This window comes from Ambystoma mexicanum, chromosome 3q (assembly GCF_040938575.1).
Source record: "Ambystoma mexicanum isolate Mex_15411 chromosome 3q, UKY_AmexF1_1, whole genome shotgun sequence".
NCBI classification, from domain to species: Eukaryota; Metazoa; Chordata; class Amphibia; order Caudata; family Ambystomatidae; genus Ambystoma; species Ambystoma mexicanum.
In genome coordinates, this window is record NC_090926.1 from 84430697 (window position 1) to 84453950 (window position 23254).

A 23254-nucleotide genomic window follows, 5' to 3' on the forward strand; every position below is an offset into this window, starting at 1 on the left:
TATTTTACTAAGAAGGCTTGAAAAATGCACAATCATAATAAAACACGTAGACAAATGTATATATCGTTATATAAATGTGTTAAGCATAAAGGGAACTATAGTAGCATTATTTCTTCCCATCTTAAATAGAAGACTATAAATACCAGAATGCAATTAAGTGAAAGGATAAAAAATATGAGCGATGGGCTTTGCAACTGTACATTCAAGACTTAAAATCTAAAAACAAATTATAATGTGTGAAAAGGTAATACGTCATATATGATGCAAGGAAAATATGACATTTAACAAAATAGTGCTTTTTCGCATGTCTAATAACGTGAAAATAAAAGAAATTGTTTAAAACTTGTTTTGTCTGATATTTAGTGAAGAAGGCATCATGTAGGCAGCTCGTTGGAGAGTTGTGTGCGTTCCGAATAAAATGTACCTTTTGTAGACTATCACAGAAAGTTTAACTATGTCTTATCCAAAACAATCGTTACTTAAATTGACCATCACGTGTAAATGGCCTCCACTCGAAAAGCTCCTCCAAAACAAACAGTTTTAAGTATTTGAAGCCCTGGCGGGACTTACTGTGCAGTGTCCCCTGAGCAGGTGGGTTCATTTATCTCGAGCGATGCAGGGAATTGCGAGGTGACGGTGTGGCCTTGCTAGGAGACAAAGAAAAATTAGCCTCAGCTGAATTCAGTTTAGCTCCTCTAGAATAAATGTGGCCCTGATTCACAATGCGATAATGAGCTTTTCAATGGAAAAAAGCCCAATGAAAAACCATTTGTGAACCAGGTCCCTTATTACTCAGTCTGCACGTGGCAGCTGGTGCCTGCGGCGTCCCCATGGGTTCAGAACCCTGGGCAACGTCACAGACCGCCCATACATAAGGAAAGTACTTGTTTTCACCGAGCGAATGTTGTGCCTCCTCTCTATCAAATCCTCATCTCCAGTGGCCGGGGCATGCTCTACATTTACATAAAAATGGATAAACACAGCAAGACAAAGCACCGCAACCGCAGCCTGTCTAAATCAAAAACCTTAAAAGAGCATGTTTAAAAACCGAAGCAGTGTTGAAAAATCCTTGCTTCATATGGGCGTGTAACCAAAAATGTAAGATGCTTAGTGCATTGGTCTTTTCCTACACTTAAAGTAATTGCTAAAACGCAGAAAAAGGCATGTATTTTAAATGTAAAGGCATACGTCCACATGCATACGTGTGTTTGTTGGTATTTGGTTCGTTTTTCGCATGCCATGTGCTAGCTGCCTGCTTAATCTACATCTGGGCATTCTTCCTTTGCACCCTCCCTGTCTCCAGAATCAGAAATCATTGAAAGGAAATCTAATGCTGTTTGTGTTTGAAGCCAGGGTTTAAACAATGGCAAATGATCAGATACATATATTTTACAAAAATACACAAGAATAAAAATGTAAACTCAAGTGAACGCCAAAAAGAAAGAGCATATAAATCACTCTATGCACCCCCTCAGCTTTTGTGTGGGTTAAGCAGGTGTCAGCTGATACTTTTGTTCCACATGTTGTGTTCATAATGTTGGTATTATTGTGGTGTTAGCACCCCCTTCCAAGGGCTGGAACGAAAGGTTACGGCCCAGCAGCCCTAGTTAACGGCCGAGTGAAGCGAGGGCAGTTAACGAGCCATTAGCACCAGGGTTACCAAAGCGGTAGCACAGAGTGCTAAAAAAAAGTATTTTCATTCATGGCATGGGATGCTGTGTGCGTCCCGTTCAATAAATGAAAATACTTATCCAAAATGGCCACCATGGTTGTAGAGGCAGGGTTCCATATGGAGCACCTATTCTATTGCCATAGCTCCCAGAAAAGCGAGGAGGGAAGCTGCTGCGGCGGCGCAAGGTGCCGCTGCCGTAACAATCCGGCAAGTGAGACTGGGGAGGGGTGTTGGGCAAAAGTAAAAAAGAAAAATGATAGGGTGCGGGAAGATGGCAGCCTGCGGTGCTGGATGCGAGCTGATATTAGTGTTTTTCAGTCCGTATTTCATGGAACCCGATTGGCTGCTCTCCCCACCCGGGTGCTAATGTCTTTAAATGCCCGTGGGGTGGACTAAAAGCCCTTTATTAGTGTATTTGGAGCTGTGTGTTGCAAGGCAGGGATGGGTCACTGCAGCCTCCTACTGGTGTTTGTGCACTAGGCTTCATTATCTTTGACTCTCAGTGCGAGGTTGACTGCACAGAATTCGGATTAGTCCCAAATGTGTCCTTGAAGAAGCCCCCCCCCTCCAAGTTATTATTTTAATCAATAAAGGGAAATTCGCATTTGGTTAGAATGCCTTCCCCTGGTCTCAAATGTGCTGGTCCACATTGGGTGGCACATTTGATAGAAAACAAGCAGAATATATCCCCTAGACAATTTCCCTTCCTCTATTTCTGAATAAGTTGCCTGACCCTGAGGAAAACATGAATGTCTGATTGGTACCTTAGGTGACTTTGTAATTACTATGTTGTAAGCCACGGTGCTGGGGTCTATCCATCGACATGGGTCATGCAGAGTCACCATTCCTGAAATTGTGTGGTAACTGGGTCCTGCGCTGGCCAGAGGTTTCTGAGAAATACTTTTTGTTCTTTCATCTGATGGCACAGGGCAATGCTGGCACCGTGTGAAAATACCAAGCATATGAGAAACCTGGCCAAGTGAACATTTCCAAAAGATTTCATCCTCATTGTTTTTGCTTGAAACCAGCAAATAACCTGCATTGCTGAATGAAAGCCTGCAAACTCATAGCACAGAGAATTTCCAACACCAAAATACACAGAGCCAATGTTTGGAACGACTGGTCGTGAGTAGTTAACTGAGCCCAAGGGTTACAACTTTTAAATTTACCAACACTTCAGATTGGACGGCTTCTTTTGGTGGTAGTGGGAGCAGCACATGACCATAGTAGGGGGATCAGAACCTGATACCACCTGCAAGCTGTGCAGTGGCAGCAGATGAAAGTCTGGTGTCCCAGATCTTGGCTGTTGACTAAAGCATGTTTGATGCCCAGCAGTGCCTGCATCACGCTCCTCTGCTGCTAAATAGGAATTGAGGAAACCACTATTACCTAGCAGCAGGAGGAGGCGGCATTGCCAGTCAGTTAGCACAGCGAGCTAAGTGCTTTCCCCTGATATCTGTGTGCATCCTGCTGTGGCAGGTTCAAATCCCAGCTGGGCCAACTCAGCCTTTTATCCTTCTGTGGTTGATAAATTGAGTATCACTCTGTGGGATAATAATGTCTTCCGTTATTCCGGCACTCTGAGACCTATGGTCCATTTTGCTTTCTTCGTTGAACAGTAATTACTAAAGTATTATTCTGGCATTGTGTCATTTAATTGAAACATTACATTCAATCAGATAATGCATTACAGGCCAATGAATAGCACATAGTGTAAGAGCGACTGAAGTGTTCGCCTATATTGCAAACATGGTGCAGTATGACATCAAGCATTAGGTCTTTCAGCACAGTGTCGCAACAAGATTAATCATATGCCCAAAAGATGGAATGTGGCTTATCCCAGCCTGTTCAGGGCTACCCAACATAGCTGCTATTGTCTGCTGTGATAGAGCCAATGTTAAGAGAGCCAATGTTAAGAGAGTGAGAAGCAATCCACTCTGAGATAACCCTTTCAAGTTCTATGTGAATATATGACACTTTGCTTAGTCAAAACTCTGCGTGCAGAGCACTGCATGCCAGCTTGGTGTGTGAGAAGATGAGGCAGCAGGGCATGGCAGCCTTCAGTACCGATTGTCACAGCTTGTTGTCTTTGAAGTATGTAGCTTGGTAAAGGACACCCATTGCAGAGTTCCAGTCATGTAGTCAGTGCTCTGTACATTCGTCCAGACAAGTGCATCTCTCAATAAGGAGAGAGAGGGAAAGAAATGGAAAGGAAGTGAAGACAGAACTGGTGAGATAGCATTCGCAAAAGACGAATGGATGGGTGGACAAATCTTATTGAAACTCGATGGGAAAGGAAGTGATGATGTGAGACCTAAAGAGAGGTTAGATGAGGCACAGAGAAAGGAGAAAGAGAAGGAGTTAACGAACAAAAGGATAAGAAGGAAAGATAGGCTGAAGCGAGAACAGCTATATTGCGAAGAGCATGAAAAGCAGCTTGATCGCAAACAGAGAGCAGCCTATGACCACGACAGACAGAAACAGCAAAAGTTAGAAGAAGAGCAAAGGGCACGTGAAAAAAGGATAAGGAGACGAAGGGATGAGGAAGTTCGAAGAGCAGGTGAACGTAGAAATGAAAAGAGAAGGGAAGAAGATAGAGTCAGAGAAGAGGCGAGGAAGCGCAAAGAATTCGAAGATGACATCGAACGTAAACGTAGACAGAGGGCACGTGATCTCGAATATTTGGAGTGGGAAGTTAAAAAACCTGATCCAGTGGCAGACTGGGAAGACATTGAAGAATTCTTTCCTGTGTACGACTCAGTACCAGGCACGTCTAGGGCAAATATTGAAGATGACTTTGACACCAGAAGCATCGGGGAAGCGATCGATAAAATATATGATGAAATGGGGCTAGAACAAATATCCCAAGGAGAGGGGGAAGACAAGCGCTTGGAAAGCACTCAGCTGTACGACACTGAGGATGTCACCCGAAGTAGTGGGAGTAGGAAACTGTCCCTGGACAGATTAGAAATCAGTAGAAACTATGATGACACAAGGAGTTGCGTGAATTGGGAACAACCAACGTCCGACTCAGGAGAGGAGACGGAGCGTGAGGCAAATGAAGAAGGGAGACAGCACGAAACTCGCCTCCCAAGTGACAAAGGGGCACGATGGTCAGAGGCTAGCGAATCCGCACCGAGGACATCAGAGTCAGCCGCACAGTCTGATCGGCATGAAGGAACACCCCATGGTCAGAGGGGGGTGTTGTCACCAGCCTATGTAGACAGATTGAGGACATTGCCAGGCAGACGGCGATGCAGGAATATTACCCCTGCGATAGAGAGGAGAGCTGTGAGAGAAGAGAAAGAAGGCTGCGCATTTCAATTTCCGCTACTAGAAAAGGGGGGAGCAAGACCAAAGTATATTCCATGGCCACACATGGATCGAGAAAACCTGAAGAACAAGCTTCCAATGTTGACATCGGGAGCCAAAAAGTGGATACATGAGTTAGAAAAAATGACAGGAGGAAACACACTAGCTATAGGGGACATTAAAGGTCTCCTGATCGCCATACTTGGTGAAAGAGCAGACGATGTGTGGACACGGTCAGGCTACCCTGGTGTAACCACAATTAAAACTGCACACGAGGGAGCGCCATTTAACAACTGCAGAGCTGCAGTATGGAAAGCTCTAAGAGTGCTTTACCCAGACACTTCCGATATGGGAGCTATAATGACTCGAAAAATGAAGGAATCAGAAGATCTGTAACTTTATATCCAGAATTTCCAAGACGCATGGGTACTCGAAACGCATGAATCTTGGACAAAATCTATACCTGTATTTTATCACATATTGTGCCCAGGGTTGCCAGAACCAGTGCAGAAACAGCTCAAGAAATTAGTAGGAGTTGAGGCCAAACCTTGGGCAGAAATACAGTCAACTATCACACACTACTGTAGACCGTTGCAAGAAAAGAATCAGAAAAAGGAGGCGACTCGAAAGGATGAGGAAGCAAAGCTGGTGCAAAAGAAAAAAATCAAAATATGCTCTCGAAGGAGCCATGCTTACTAACCCAGCTGAACAAAACATGTAACAGGTGGCTAATCCACAGCAGAACAACCAGGGTAACGTAGGGTTTTACCCAAGCGGAAGAGGGTTCAGAGGAAGAGGATGGCAGAGCAATCAAGTTGGTTTCCAAAGTAATCAAGGAGGCTTTCAAAGTGTGCAAATGGGCAATCCAGATATGTCAAATGGACAAATAATCCAACCACCGCCAGTATGTTGGCTGTGTGGAATGACAGGGCATTTGGCGCGCACGTGCAGAAGTCAAGGCGCGTGGCAGAATAGCCAAGGAATGGGAGCAGGTACGGCGAATACACCTGCAGCCCCACAACAGGGTATTGCACAGAATCACACGGTACTGCAGCAAGTGCAAGGGGTGCAACTACAGAATATTGGGAATTTGCCACAAGGGCAATCCCAACAGGCACAACCGCAACTATTTCAGGTCATGAACTCCAGAAGGGGAAGCAACACTGGGAATGGGGAAAATCTGCACGTGCACAGTGGGCCTAACTTATATATAAAGTAGGACATCTCACTGGGAACCCTGATGTGCTCTATCCTATCAGTGAGACCAGACCCTCACAGGGAACCTAGGGTGAATGTCGTTATAGGGGGTACAAAATATTCCTTCCTCGTTGACACGGGTGCAACACGCTTGTGCATACGAGAAGGCAAATTTTACTTGTCCGGCGAGGCCATAGATACTCATAGTTTTACAGGAGCTCACAGTCGAGTTCCCTTTACAGACACACTCCCACTCTCTGTAGGAGAGTGCAAAATGAATGTACCTTTGTTGTATTCCCGCCAGACCCCAGTAAACATCTTGGGTCGAGACTTAATAACAAAATTAAACATGACAATTTCGTTTACGGAGGAGGGCATAATATGCTCCACTCCTGGAATGCATTACTCAAATGTATGCGAAATGATTAGAGCATTCTCAGGACACATAGCCATGAGAGCTATACCATTAGAGCCAGAAACATTCCCATATGGCATGCCTGTGCTTATGGCAAGATTACCAGGCCTCGCAGACAGAATTATGAGAACCCCGGATGAGTTTTTATTCAGACCAAGAATACCTATGCATGAAGAAGAGGGACAAGTATTTCCCTTGATGGTACATGCTGCGGCAGTGCGAGGGAAAGTACCATCGGTCGAAGGCTACGATGATGAAGGCAGACAATGGTGCGCGATTATCGCCATTGAAGAAGGGTATCGAGTGACTGACGTCACCGATGACGATCTGTTTGAAGAGCAACAAGACTCAGAAGAGACAAGGGTGAAAGTGAGACTCTTATTTTGGGTAAAATTGATCAGGAGAGAAGTGCCTCAGAGAATGATGTTGGCGCTGAAGCGTCCGGAATATTTTGATGAGGATATAGCTAAAGTACCTGTCTCAGTATGGACTACAGGACACTATGACGTAGGCCTCCTGAAGGGTGTGGGAGAAGTGAAAATTAAACTGAAACCAGGAGCAATTTTACTGAGAGCCCAACAATATCGCATGTCCAGAGAGGCGGATGAAGGGATCACAAAGACAATTTCCGCCATGATGGACCAGGGAATCTTAGTGACGTCAGAGTAGCCATGTAACACGGCGGTTTATCCTGTCAAAAAATGAAAGGGGCGGTCTTGACATTTAATCCAGGATTTACGAGCAATAAATGACATTGCTAAAGCCGAGTTCCCTTTAGTCCCTAATCCATCTACAATTCTATGTAATATACCCGTTGAGGCAAAATATTTCACGGTGATTGTCTTGAAAATTGCTTTTTTCTCAATCCCGTTGCACCGTGACTCACAAGATCTGACGTCATTCACGTTCAGACCAATGCGTCTGAAAAGCACGAGGCTGCCACAGGTGTACTGTGAGTCCCCATCAATTTTCAATAGAGTCCTACAGATGGACCTAAGTAATATTGCATTAGAAAGTGTCATCTTGCAGTATGTGGATGACATTCTAATCTGCAGTACCAGAGAAGAGCAATGCAGACTCGATTCTGTTCAGCTACTGACTATACTGGCTGAGAAAGGCTATAAGGTTGACAAGGAAAATTTACAATATTGTCAACAGGAATTGCTGTACATAGGCCAGCTGATCTCTCATGAAGGAAAAAAGGTGACCCCAGAAAGGGCTGAAGCAATATTGAACACGGCTAAGCCACACACAAAGCAAGTGCAGAGCTTTCTAGGCCTGTGCAACTATGTCAGAGCATGGGTTTTTGATTACAGCTCATATACCAAGCCCTTGCTTCAGGCTCTAAAGAAGGCCCAGGTGACAAAGGAAAAGATTGAATGGTCTGAGGCGATTTAAAAAGGGTCTGCGGAACTCAAGAGAGCGATTTGTACGGCTCACGTTCTCAGGATTCCTAATTATGCAGATGAATTCTACCTGTTTTCACACACAGATGGCAACATTATGATGGCCGTGCTCGCTCAAAGAACTCGTTGGGGTACAAGCCCTTAGCATATTACAGTGGGAACCTGGACCCAGTAATGAAAGGCCAATTCCCATGCGAACAAAGTTTAGCTGCCGCAACGTTCGCCATAGAGAAGGCGACAACCATTGTAATGGGATGTTCCATGACGCTATACGTTGAGCATTCGTTATTTGCCATTTTAGAGAAACCAAATGGCACATTGACATCTCAGAGAGCTTCGGCTTATGAAGTGATCATATCAAATCCATTGATCAAAATAGTCCGATGTAAAACAGTGAACCCAGCCACGTTCATAGCAGAGCCAGTCACTGAAGGAGAGCGGATACATGATTGAGCAAACTATGAAGAATTCTATGATGAAATCCCAAGGGTAAAAGAAAATGTCTTGCAGGAGGAGAGATCGGTTTTATTGATGGGTCTTCGAGAATCGAACAAAGTGACGGACAAAGATATACAGGCGTTGCTGTAATGAAACACATAGCAAACAGAGAATTCGGAGTACTTGTCAGTGCACGAATACCATCTCATTATTCAGCACAAGCTGCAGAATTATTGGCATTGACACTCGCCATTGAGAATCACGCAGACCAGGAAGTAACGGTGTACAGTGACTCCGCCTGTGTGACGTAGACAGTGCATGCAGGTTTAGCGCGCTGGAAAAGGAGGGGCTACCTCTGAGCAGACGGCACACCAGTGCAGCACGCAGCCTTATAGGACAGGCTGATTAAGGCACTACAGCTCCCAGTGGGCATAGCGGTCATGAAATGCACCACCCACACGAAGGGGACAGATTAAATGTGCCACCCACACGAAGGGGACAGATTTTGTGTCGTGCGGAAATCACACAGCAGACACAGAAGCCAAGCGTATGGCATCCAAAAGTGAGACAGTTATGGAAGTGGAAGTGGTGTGCACCTATGAGAGAATGATGGTGGCACGAACCATACCTGAAGCCTATAGCAATTTGGGGCAGACACAACTAATGTAGCTTCAAGGGGAGGCACTGCAGGACGAGAAGAACCTATGGAAATGTCAGGGGTGTTCTTTAAACCCCTCTGATGGATTATGGCGGCAAGACAGCAATGGTAAACCAGTAATGCCTGTAGCCCTACTAAAAATAGCATTGGAGCAATTGCATTACCCGATGCACCTAACAAAAGAGAATCTAGCCGCAACACTCGCAGAAGCCTGGTTTGTACCGAATTTAGCTGAGCATGTTGCATTTTTCATGGTGAACTGCATAATCTGCCAGCAATTCACCGCTGGGCACACGTTAAAAGTAATGAGAGGAGTCATCCCCCGGCCAAATGGGCCTTTTCAGCATCTACATGTCGATTATGTCAACATGATTCAAGTATGCAAAGGGTACAGGTACTTAATTGTCGTGGTGTGTCCATTCTCTAGAAGAATATTAACAGGTCCATGTACACACCCAAACTCTAACTGTGCGGCCAAATTCCTTGTGAGGGAAGTGTTCCCTAGGTGGGGGGTGTGTGAAGTAATGAGATCAGATAATGGGGCTCATTTTGTAAATGCAGTCTTTGAGCAGATTAGGTTGTTGCTTGGTATAAAGCACAAGTTCTCATCGGCGTATCATCCAGAAGGTAATAGAATTTTTGTGAGAGGCTCAACGGCTTGTTAAAGGAAAGGATAGCCAAGTTGAAGCTTACTCCAAAGAGGGGATGGTTGCACTGCCTTCCATTGGCACTCTATGCTCTTCAGAACCAACCAGGCTCCGACCATCATCTTGCGCTGCACGAGATAGTCACAGGAAGAAGGATGAGGACCCCCCTAGCCCCTCAAGACAGAGCTAGATGTGATGCCCAGTCAACCCGAGAGGTGCTAGGATCTGAAATGCAAAAGTATTTGAACTGCATGACATCCAGCCTTACTGTTACGCTCACCTGGTATCCACAGGGACGCCACCCAGCCGGGTTACTCGCTGGTATGCTTCTCAGCTTTGCCCTGATGTGGTCTGCGGGGAAGGTTCTGCCTGAAAATACAGGACGACTGTGTTCAAGACTGACCGACTGGGGTAAGTATCCTCCCTCCACTCCCGTATGATTTCAGTCCCTCTGGAGCCCTCTCCTCACCTTGTGGTAGAATTAGGTGTGCTCTCCGTCCTGCCTTCTTTGCAGGGGCGCGTTGTCTTTCATGGGCGAGTGCGGTCCAGTTACTTCACTGACGCCGGCCCGTTTGATATTGTGCAGGTATGTCTTATTGCTGTTCTTTAGTTTTGTTGCTATCCTGCATGCCTCTCTTTGTTTAAAATGTTTCTTTTTCTCCCTTAGGTATCCGGAGCTTGAGTGCGTGAACTGGCTTGGTTGAGCCCGCTGGTAAATGATGGCACATTAAGAGCGCTATGATGCGGTAAGTTAGCACTATGCGCAGCGCTGCAAAGTCTTGCCTTTGCTAACCTGTGTTTTCCTTCCTTGTAGGTCGCAGTGTTCTTCAGCACGAGTGGAATGTCCGGAGTGGTGCCAGCCGAGAGGCGACCAGCCAGGTAAGCCTTTTGAGCAGTTCGTAATTTGTAAATGTCTCTACTTTCTTTAATGTTGCCTCTATCTTCCTCTTTCAGGTCGTTCTGTCCGGGAGGCGTGCAGATTCGAGGAAGCTGTTCTCAGTAGCTGCAAGTGTTTAAAGATGAAGAATGCAGGTAAGATGCTGCTGCTAATGATGTTCCTTTTGTCTCCTTGCAGGTTCTGCTTCTCCGAGGTTCGAGGGAATAGCTGGACACGGTGAGCGCCACGTTGCAAGCTGCAAAGTAAAGTGAAGCGTGTTGTCTTGCTCGGGTGTAGTTTAAATAGCCCCAAGTAGTCCCTAGGCTACCACACCCAAAACACTAGACCGCATACCTTGGTTCTTAGGAACCAAGCTATGTGGATGCCTCCATGTTGCTTGACAATACAATAAAGTAGTGCCCAAGCACATTGTTTTTCATGGTGTATGAGCCTGGCGCAATAGGTGTCAGGACTGGCCCCATGAGGGCTTTTGAAGAGGATGCCAGGCTCTAGAGGCCCAAGTCCTGACTCCACCTGGCCAATGGGTTTGCCAGAGGGGGTTTTGGGAGAGGGTTGTACTGTTTCCTTAATTTCTCTCTGCTAGCTTTCTCTTGTCTTTCCAGCCCTGAGTTACCATTATTGATTCCTCTGTACTGTTTCCCGATCGGCGTTCCCTGCATTTAGATACTAGTTTTCTGCCCTTCCTTTCTTCTGTTTCTCTGTCCTGAACCTTGCTCTCTTTGACTTCCTTTTCCCTCGATATTTCTGTTCTTATCTTCACTTGTGTTTTATGCAATTCCTATGTACAGAGTTTGGCTGCGGTATTTCCAGCAGGCAATCTCTACCCCTTCTCTTGTCGTGTTTCAGTGTTGTACTTCTTGTCATTGTTTACAGTGTGCTGGTTCCTGTTTCAGGAAGCAGTCATTGTTCGTTTCCTGCTGGACCTGTACAGGCTTCAGTCTTGTGAGTACTGAACCTTGTTCGTGCCTTAGAGTTCAGATACAGACACCCACTGCTGTTGCTCCGAGCCATGAGCATTCAGAGTGAGCCACTGTAATAGCAGTCTGTTCAGAAGGCTGGTGTTTTCCAAGCTCCGTGGGACGCTCTTTTCCCATTCACAGCACATGTTGCCTATCCTTTTTTGTCTGCAGGACTCCTTGAAATCCAGCTTCTTGTGTGCCTTTCTCCCTTTGGCTTAGTGGGCACGCCTCTACCCTCAGGCCCCTCCTGACACATGCTTCCTTTACTCAAGGTCATTGTAATTGTCATTGTATCTTGCATCGTGTGTTTCTGCACTGGTAGTCCACCAGAACTGATTCTCATATTGCCTCCCTGGTGTCATACACACTAGTGGCCCGGTGCACCCAGATGTGACCACCAATTTGCTCACAACTTCGACTGGGACATGGAACAAACCAGTGTTGCTCGTTGCTTTGTCAATAGTGAAGTAGCCCCACATTGCTGACTTTGTGTGGGATGGAATGTGGAAGTGATATGGGGTGCAAATGTAGCCTTTTTTATCCCAGTGAGATGTGTTTACCTTTCATCAGCCCTAAACCCTGACCCTTCCTTCTGAAATGTGCACATCCGGTGGTGTGTAAGGGTCGGGGCTTAGGGCTGATGAAAGGTAAACACATCTCACTGGGACTCTCTTACCAGCGGCTTTCATGAAAGGATGAGGAGTTAAGGATATAGGGCTTCGTACAAGTTTGGCTGTTGGGAACAAGTAGTGGTAATTCCTTTACCGCCACTTTTCCCACACCGTCAAATTATAATTTTGGCAAATGTGCCGCTGCACGGTAAATCTGCCAATTTTCGTGGGTAAGGTGGCATATTCACCTCCTGCTTGTTGCTGGAGTTAAATCCTCCACCTTACTGCTGAAAATCGGTAGATTTACTGCACAGTATTCTGCTGGTGGTAAATCTGCCAAAAATGCCCATGGAGTCCTATGGACTGCAAAAATGGGGAATTACCACCCCTCGTAATCTTGTGGTAACTTCACAGGACCAAGTGGCGGCAACAGTAAGGAGGTTTGGCAGTTTCTTGGCATATTTACCACCAGAATACCACCAAACTGGTAGTGAGGCCCATAGTTTTGTCCATTTGAGCATATTCACAAAATCGCAGATGGGGCACAATGGAATGTGGGGGGCCTTTCTTTAATTGCAAGTCTATGTTAAACCCTGTGGCCACTCGCTAACACATGAGTTACTCTCGGTGGTGACTAAAACAAAACAAAGCAAGTGGTGGCTGGAAGATGTTGCATTAATCTTAACCTCTGGAATTGCTCTTTTCAACCCTCCAAAACCATCGTTCTTCAGCCTGCCAAGCCATTACAGGAAGGACAAAGACTGTATCCATATCAGGCGTGGTGTCACCATGAATAGGGCAGCCCTGTCCGAACAACTAGGTCAAATTCCTTCCGCTCAAGACCACAAGCAACACCATACATGTTGTGGAGAGGGCCCTTGCTTGCTGCACTACTGGGACAAATCTGAACCTCACTGTGGATGCCCAACAAGACCACAACACGTCTGGGGGTGCTTGTTTTTGCAGGCAGAGGGGATGTGGCCTAGCAGTTGATTTGCATATGGCTTGTCCCGTCGGCAGTGGCACAGACAGGCTGAAAACAGATGATGTGGACAGTTGTCATGAGCAGACACTAGTGGTAAAGACTAATTCATAACCTTCCAGCCATCACATTATTTGATAAGAGTTTGTCTCCATAACTGCAGAAGAAGAACATTCTGAAGCCTACACATGCTGTAATGCTTAGAGACCAGTGGTCACCTTTTCTCTTCTAATATGAATCCTTCCCTCATACCATTGTTTCTCATAAATATGTAGGAAGGACTGTCCAGATGTTTACTGTCAGGTTGGAGTAGTAGTAATTTGGACTTTTTGGCTCATATCATTGGGCATTCTTATATGGTAGCTATAGTTTTATTTTCCACAATGCCCATTTTTTTAAATACAAAAAATAGTTTTTCCTCATACATCCAAACAACACTTTGATTTTGGTGCGTATCATACCATTTGATGATTTCTGCAATGCAACATACTTTGTTCATGTAATGTATGAACGTGTTGGCAGAGCAATGGAAGGGGATTGACTGTTCAATAATGGCGCACATCAGAGATGCACCATTTTCTCACACTAGCTTCTGTGAAAGTGAAGTTACAAAACATTGGCATGCTTGCTTGTGACGGCTCATGTCGACGGGTGCATGAATATCTGCTAGTGTGTGACAATCCAACCCTGAGCATCCACGATGTCCCCCGCAGGGGTGCAGTGAGTGGGATCATTTTTATTGGTCTAATTGGGGTTTGGTGAAAGTCTTCAAACAGGTCTTATCTTCAGGAGACTATCACCAGCAAAAACGCTGTTTTTGTAATGGCAATGTTTCTTTACACGAAGCTGTTTTCTGTCATCTCCCATATCTTCGACTTATATGTGGTGCTTAAGTGTCACCTAATAGCCAAAACTAATAATATTGGGGAGCGTGTAATAGGATAAGCTATGCATGTAATCAACTGACATGGAGAACATTTGGTAAACAGCACTTTATTATGGTCTGTTAACAGAAACAATGCCTTTTTTGCCTTACATTTGCAGGTTGTATGTCAGTCTTAATCACATCCTTTCATGTTCTCTAAACACAACAGATGCGCTCTCAAACCACCACCCCAACGAGCCTAAGTCAGCATTAATATGATTGAATTTGTACTTACTCACTCTATGAGAAGGGACCTGTGGCTCAATGTTGATGTAGTACAGCGTGCCATAGGAGACTCTTCAGTCTGTGGAATGCACTACTTAACTGGCCAATATTAACTTACATGTTGCGAAACTGCAGTCTGTTAAGCCAAGCAAGAGTGAGTGTCTGTGTAGTGCCTAATCTAAAAGAATAACTTCAAGGCAATACCGACATTTACAGATAAGGTAAATAAAGCACAGTGATTTGGCCAGGGTCACATACTTCAGTCATGTGGTGAAGCTTGGATTTTAGGCCAGGTTTTCTGTAGTTTGTAATTAAGGAAGTATACTATGAAGTTCATTACTTGTATGAGGGTGGGGGGGGAAGTGGCAAGAATGGGTTTACAGCCACCACACCACCATACTGCGAGTTTGGAGGTAAAGTGGAGGAAATACCTCAACACTTGCCTGGGGGTATTTTCTTCACTTTACCTCCAAAACCTGGAGGAATTAGCACACTTGCGGGAATTCCTTCAGGTTCGTAAAGGGGGCCTATGTGTTTCCATAAAGGTACACTAACACCTGTTTCCACCACTCATGATTAAGCAAAGTGCCCGCCATTGCGACTGCCAGTAACAGAAAACAGTTATGGTGGTATTTCTGTGAGAACCTGGCAACGAAAACATATGATTGCCTTTGGAAGTGCAGAGGGAACAACAAAGACTTCAAAATATGATTACTAGGCAAGCCGACAAAGTGCCTGTACTAAAAATGTATATGCTGGTATACACATTATAAAACAAGGAAGGGAAACAACTGTGTATGTTTTAAAATCAAAGACAAACACAGACTTACCATGATTAACTGTTTGAGAAGTCAACACACCAGGAGAGAAGCATATTTCTACATATCATTTAGTGATTCTTTAGTGTGGTGTGTTCAGATATATACATCAGCATATACCTTAACATGCAATATTATGATGGCATAATAGCTGAGTGTGTTGAAGGCCCGCTACAGAGATGTGTGGTGTGTGTGTGTGTGTGTGTGCGTGTGAGAGAGAGAAAGAGAGAGAGAGAGAGAGAGAGAGAGAGAGAGAGAGAGAGAGAGAGATGTTACACATTTAACTCTTGGTAGGAAGGACCTGATGAGTAATCTTTCTAAGGGTAATACAACAATTATCATATCAAGTAGTCATCGCACCTCTGAGGGACATAAAACTATATGAAAATCTCTGGTCCTGTGCATATTGTGTACAGATTCTGCTACTTTGCTACAGCAAACTGCTGAATTACCACAAAATTCCATCTACTAGATCCATTCACCTTTGCTAATGCAGACACAAAGAAGGGCCATCCCCAGTGTACCGAGTTATAAAATACATCTTAAGGGTGTAACTATGATGAGAGTTCCCACATGCAATGTGAAGTCATATCATTTTGAATTGTGTAGCCATAAAATGGTAGTCTACATAAAGAATTCTGAGCAAGAACATTTTGAGGCCCTGTAATGGCGACAAAATTATAGCCACTTTTGTCAATAATTACATACACTGAAAAACATGCAGAACCAGAGGTCCTGTATAGGCTGATGGACAATAAGAGATTTTGTGCCGGTCTTGATTCTTTAGCTTACGCCATTTTGCTCCCATAAGCAATAATGAAGTTTAATTGTCCTAATAGAAATGCTGATCTACAAGCAGCAGGTGTCCTGGGCGAAGAAGGCCTGGAGGCCAGGAGTGGTGAAGTATCTAAGGCTTGACATTGGGAGAGCCTTATATATATTAAACCTCTCCTCTCATCTCATCTCCGTTTTGCGGGTATAATCCACTTTGGACTCAGCTCACCCTCACGGCATATTTCACTTGCCTTAGAGTCCCACGAGGCATCGGATATATAGAAATATGTAGAGAGGGGGATAGATTCCTAAAAGAAATGGTAGGTATAGCTAAGTGGCCCAGTTCCATGTCTAATACCTCCATCCAGCTATGACTAGTTATTTGCAAGGATTAAGTTCAAAACCCTCTTCGTTGTCCACAAGGCCTTCTGGGGTCTGGGGCCTCAATACTTTCAACTCTCTCTTCCTAAATATCTTTCTTCTCAAGCTCTTCACTCTTCTGCCTCCAATTCCCTCCGGGTCATTCGCTTCTCCAAGTAACGAGTTGGCAGTAGATCTCTTTCTTCGGCGGGAGCCTCCCTCTGGAACAGCCTACCTGCCTCCCTGAAACTTGAGGAGAACCATGTCCAGTTCCGGAAGCACCTAAAAACCTTTCTCGTTGCTTCTGCTTTCGCTCCCCCTCTCCCCTGCTGATTTCCCGGCTGAAACTGACCTTGCACTGGCTACCTGGCCACCCTCTGATCTCGGGCCCAGGACCCCTCCACTGCCAGTTGCACACCTGCATTGCCTTCCTTGCAACCCTGCACTTGGGGACTGTTGTTTCTATATCCCTAAAGTCCCTTACCAACACTTGACATGTGATGCCTGCACTTACCCTTGCACTTGCACTTGCCAGCTGCTGGCCGTACTTTACTTATAGTTATTTATTCTCTTATCCTTTTACTGCACTGTCCCCTCCCTCTTCCCCTCGCACTCTCCCCTAGCCCCTTCCTGTGCACTTGCGCGATCTGAATGGCCTAGTAGGATCGTTGTCTGTCTTCCCTCTGTTCCCCCTCCCTTGCCTCGTCCCGCCTTGAAACACTTGTGTATAGGCGCGTTATAAATGGCATATCTTATCATGACTACGCAGTCAAAGCCAGTTTGCATTCTCAGACATTCCCACCACTACTTACTCCATAGGGTGGTTTTGGAGTGGATATATACATATTCGTCCACACCATGGCCCTGCCTTCATTGTTTGTTTGCATGTGTGGACCTGTGCAGTATGCTCTTTCTACTCTAAGTCCAGAACTGTAGGAATAAGAATCCAAAGAAAACACAATAGCTTAACTGTGTGTACTGCTCACATATGCCATCGGATAGCTTGAGTTGTCTGTAGCACTTGCACGACAATGTGTGACGAGCACAATTAAACTGATGGTGTGTGCACCAGCTTAATATATTTATTGATTTGATTTGTAAGGCACTGAAGAGAACTATTCTTCCTGAAACGCCTTGTGATCTAATGCAGGAATCAAACTATCCTTCATGTCGGGAGTAAGTGGTGCATCCTCTGATGTGTGTTTTTCTGCATTCTGTTACCCATAGTTTTGCTTTCTAATTACAAATGCAGAGCTTCAAGTAGCAGAATGTGAGAAAAGGAGGTGGGCTCCATGTCCTATTCAAAGTGACAGTATGGCAACTTGACAGTATAGTCTACTGTTGGTTGGCTATATCATAAAGCACCCGAGTGTTGTTTCCACAAACACGATTGACTAATCTGCCGGCTATACAAACTGGTATAGCCCGCAGAGATACGCTCCTGTAACAGCGCCTTGATGCCTGTGGTCTGAAGTGCGCTCTACAAATCCAAAAAATAATAAAATAAAAAGATATAGCCCGGAAACTTTAATGACCCCATTACACTGCCGCAAAGTTAATTGTTGCCGTCAGATGCTGCTGCTTCACTAATGAGCCCATATTCGTTTTTGGAATTGCAGTGGCACAACCAGTGCCCAAGGTGGGCCACGGCCACCCTTATAAAAAATGATGGCCCCCACAATGGCTGAATTTCAGTTTGTTTTGGTGTGCCACCCCAAGATTTCCAGGTACCTCATTAGGCCAACCCTATGAAAAATGTCTGGGGGCTTGACTGTGCACCTGCACTGGCAACAGTTAACTTTTCGCGTTGCTGTGCATGCGTGCCTAGCGTGGCCCCGTTAAAGCATAGAAAAAAGGACCTCCCTGCGAGTGAGTGTCTTGTTGAAAGACATATTGCAAGGACATTGCATTTTTGTTTCTTGCATACATAGTAATGCTTCACAATGTTTTTAATACAGTCCATTAAACACATCCGTTGGCATGCTTTGGGTCTCCAAGGGGCCGAGCTGTGAGCAGCAAAAACGCTAGTTTGGGGTTTTAAACTGCTACGCTCATTCCGATTTTATCATTTTTTTTTTAGCTAACAGAATGTGATGTGGGACTTATGCTATGGTGGCTAGTATAGACAATACGAACATGGTTACTAGTAAATACAAGTATAGTATAATATATGCTCAACAAGCACTGTCAAAGCCAACCATCCTGATTACAAACATCATACGGGGAAGCAACGAGCAGAAAACAAAGCTCCATTAACACAGGTAAATTTACTATATACAACCTTTAACCACAACGTGGAAAACCTACTAAATGTTGTTTAAAAGCTTGTTTATATACTTGTATAAATACTCGTTCTATTTGCTTTGAAGAATTCTTACTTTACCCCTGCATTCCCCTGCCTGATTAAAACCACAAATGGAGACACATACATTTACTTTTCCCATTTAAAATCTCCCCCAATACTAATTAGATGCCTTATTAAAACAAAAAACAGCTACTCACACAGACATTTACTTTCCCCATTTAAACACTCCACTCCCTTCCCCAATGCTAATTGCCTGCCTGATAAAAACAAGCAATAAGTACTCACACCTGCATTTACTTTCCAGTAACTTCTACAGCATTTATTAATAATTTGTCTCTTTTCTGATTTAATGAAATACTGAGGGTGTTCTAATAGCTTTATGAACCTGCAGCTCGGGGTTTCTCACCCGCTAGAACCCAGGAATCTCTCTCTCAGGTGCCCTGGGCGTGGCCATTGCCTTTGGATACAGACCCTGGTGGTGGACCAGTGCAGGAGGATCACCTGGGTGAGTGGTCTTCAGGAAGTGGGAGTGAGGTAACTGAAGGTGAGACACGATATTCCCCCCTCATTTGTTTATCTGGCTGATCTTATTTTTTAGGATTTTCCGAAGAACCAACTCCCCCACCCCCTTTTTACACAAACACTGGTCCGAGGAAGAAGGTGACTGACAGTAACCAGACTAACTCTCCCACATCGTACTGGACATGTCCCGTTAATCGGGTCAGCCAAAGTCATGCGCTTTACTCTAAGTGCATACGCCTAACACCAATTAGCTCTCCTCATACGAATAAAAGGCAACACATAAAGACACACTCTGAGCAAGGCTAAACACGAGTATAAGCAGAACTTCTGGAATGAAGGCACACCTACTGGAGCAGAGCAACAGGCTAGGGGACAAGAGCAGCGGGTCAAAAACCCCAAGAGTTCCCTACTGGAGGTCATTACCTCCAACAGGCCGTGAAAGACATGTGGAGAAGGCCAGATCCCACAAGTGAATACTGCATTGGGTTTCAAGGACGCTAGCGACCCTCCAAGTGAACGGCAGAGTTGGGGAGATGAGGCCAAGCCTGTGGTACTAACCTTAACTCATGAATTGGAAATAGCAAAACCAAGAAAGAGAGGCACACAGCCGGTGAGTTGGCAGGCAACCTGAGAGACCTGTGTGTGTTAAAGCAAATGAAGTAGCAACATTATATCACACAAGTGAAGGCTGCACGCGTGTGAACGAGATGCAAAGAAAGGCAGGCCTGTGAATGAACTTTTCATTAAGGACAGCTATGACATCAGGGATACTAAGTGATGGAGTGGTCTGGTGAAAGGAAGTAGCCCACTTGAAAGTCTATGTGAAAGGTACATTGTTTGAAGCAATAAAGCGAATGAGCAGTGAAAGTGAAGTAAACAACAGTAACTCCTAAAGAAGGGCAGAGCGAAAGTTAAAATGTGAACTTTGAGTTGAAGTGGTCCTGCGGTGGTCTGAAAAGGAAGCCACGCACATTCGAAAGTCATCGACATCCGATAGTGCTCTGAACCTGACTCAGGGAGAACCGAAGTATAATAAGCATGGGTAAGGGAGCCCCCTTGCAAGTTTGTGTTGAACCTTGTCATGAAAGGTTTGAGCCTGGCAGAGGAGAACCTACGTGAACTGCTTGGTGAAAGGTCTGAGCCCGACGGAGGGGGATCTTTGTTCTTTTGAACATTGATTTTTCCTTCGCATACATTTCTCCTTTTTACACTTTCTATACAAGAGATAGAGCAGGCACTAGGTTTTGTTAGAATAGGCCATTTTGATTGACTCCACTAAGACTGTTTTGTATAACGTTTGATGGTCGAGACAACTCCCATCTTAGTTATACGGAAAAGTAGGAGTTTCTCCAGCCCTAACATTTTCAATAAAGGTTTTACAAATTGTATACATTGTGTCAGTGTCGTGCTTGTGATACTACGCCTCCCCTAAAGGCTGTACCGGGCGTTATGGTCCCTCAGACCTCGCTAAAGGCCCTTGCTACTCTCAGGCCATTCACTCTGTCTTCAGGGTCCAAAACACCTGGTACGGACCTTGCTGCAGGTCTATAATGCTATATTAAGGGTGCTTGCTTCTTCATTATGTGGAACCGTAATTTACATTTTTAAAAGTATTCAATTTATATTTTCTTAACCAAATTAATCAACTACTGTGAGATGCAGTGGGGGCTCCGCTTTAAAATGTACGTGGCCCAGCTGAGCTTACAAACCCAAACTTTGCGCCGTTCCTGAAGAATTTGAATTTTGCACATCACCAATGTTGAACTTGACACCTGACACATTTAGCCTTGATTCTTCCCTGCTGGCCAGCACCTACCCGATAATAAGACTGTAAATCACAGTTCACAGGAGTTAAACTATACTTACTTGCCAGAGCCTGCGTGTGCAAGCGGAAAAGGAGACATGTCATGGCAAGCCCCGAATCTAGATGCTCAACCCCAAACTGAGGTGAATACAAAGAGGGACTGCACTTGCAGAAAGAGGGTGAACAAGGACTGTGTGCATTCCGCCACAAACATCCTGTGTTAGGCAAGATTATATGCAGTACCCTTTGGGTACACTACAACAACCCTGACCTCCTGGCAATAGGAACCCAACCTTTGGTATAAGTCTGTACTACGCAAGTTGGTAGTGTGGCTGAGCAGCCAGGCGTATCTCAAGAGGGGTCAATGTGAGCAGTAGGGGAGTTACACAGAGATTCACAGTGACAAGTATCCAAATAAACACCCTCAAGGTTTCTTGATTAAACAGTTATTAATTTACTTAACAGTCAGTTTGAATAAGCCTTCTTCAGAAGGGGCAATACAATAGTAACACACAAATACACTCCAAAATACACACTCTTAGTTTCTCCAAATCAGCAAATACCCATTTGGGATGGCACACAGACACTTACCACACCCTCAGGTGACTTAAATAACTAGGACAATGTGGACATTAATATATCACTGGTAGATTTGGAGCAATACTGAGATGAGTGTTATAGTAAAGAGATTGCAGAATAAAATAAGAGATCACACAAATATTCTGAAGCATGCAAGTACTTTTGACACCCCCCCATGCAAAGTAAACAAACCCTTTCTTGGAGGGACAGTAAGACACAAGTAGAGGAGCGAAGAGTCAATCAGGGAGCCAGGCCAGCCAATGTCAATTGGACAAAAGTCTAGGTGAGCTGAAGCACTTCTTGCAGGTAAGTGAAAGTCTTGCACAATGTTTTAGAAGTCTCTGTAGAAAAAGTAGAATCAAGTAGGGCCACAAGCTGGGAAGGTTGTGAGTTGTAGAAGATGCAGGCAACTCTACAGAGGTAACCAAGAAAAGTCTCAACTGAGATCAAGTAAGGCTACAAGACAAGAGATAAGTACTCTTAGACTGTACAGTACGTTTGGTTAGAAGAAATGGTTCCAGATGGCTTCTGTTCCTGTGTGGCTCTGTAGATCCTGTTGTTCCTGGGCCTCAGTCGTGGGGATAAGAGGGAGGACTTCTGGGGACTCCTACAACATAACGGGACGGTCAGCAGTGGAAAAAGACCAACTTCTATTCAGCGGCACTTCACGGTTTCAGCTCCTCACGTCTTAGCAAATGGCACCACATCGGTTTCACGGCTACCACTCTGGACTTTCCTCGCATCTGGGGTCCAGCACAGTGTTGAGGTGGCTCAGTGTTGGTAAATATTTCCATTTAATGTGTAATTTTCCCTTCAGTTGTGTACTCTCCAACTTTTTGCTTTTGTTTAAACACCATAGTCTGACTTTACCAGAGGAGCACAGCCTTCCCCTTTCGCTAACTTTTTATAGGAAAACTGACATGCCCTTAAAGACAGTCAGTACTGGGAGACTTTGTTTCCCTTCGTCCTTGTGCATGTTCTAACTTTTCTGCAACATGCAACAAGTGCACAATGTACCTTACAGTGCAGTGCACTTGGGTCTAATAGTCATTTCCAAAGGCCCTAGATACTCTCGAAGGATTTTTCAGGAGAAGTGCAGATGTACCTTGGACAGGTCTGGTGGCAGCTTATCATTTTGTGTATTTGTAACCCTTTCCTGCCAGGTAAACCGCGGTTACCGCGATTGGCATGAATAGGTGGCCTGGCTCCAAAATGGCCATGCCACAAGGTTCTTTGTCCTGTCCTTTGGCCATCTTGCCCCTTCACCCTCCTCAGGTCGAGCTGACCCTGGTCGGTCCTTATTTGGCGATGCATTCTCCCGTGAAACTCCAAGCTTTCGCGTGCTTCTGCATCCCTTGTGTGTGTGCCTCCTGGATGTGGGCTGGAACGTCTGATTCCAATACACATCCTGGGTGCCAGAGAGTCTGAGGTGCTGTAAATGCCTGGGACCACCGTGGTCCATGATTGGTCCACGTATGGTATGCCTGTATGTGAGCAGATCTCCCATTGGGTCCTCTTCATTTCGGCGTGAAGGAGATTTTGGATAAGAGAAGGCTCCAAACACCCATGCCATTTCGATCTCTGGAATTCTCACTGAACCAAGGATAGGATTCAAGTATCCTGAATCTAAGAAGACGAGTCGAGGAAACGCTGGTGACCCTCTGGAAGCTTGGGCACCCTGAGCTCACGGTCGTCCCGTAGGACCCCTCTGCATCTGGTCATCCTAGAAGGTCAGCAAAGACGCTTC

The 23254-nt window shown here is 45.0% G+C and overlaps 1 long non-coding RNA gene across 1 annotated transcript in view; it reads right to left on the reverse strand.

Annotated features, from left to right (window-relative positions):
* Nucleotides 1–568: 568 nt before the first annotated feature.
* LOC138582162 (uncharacterized) overlaps nt 569–23254 on the reverse strand; it is a 42357-nt gene continuing 19671 nt past the window's right edge. The window contains exon 3 of the long non-coding RNA XR_011304962.1: nt 569–647. This is a non-coding gene — a long non-coding RNA (uncharacterized lncRNA). The remainder of the gene's footprint in view (nt 648–23254) is intronic.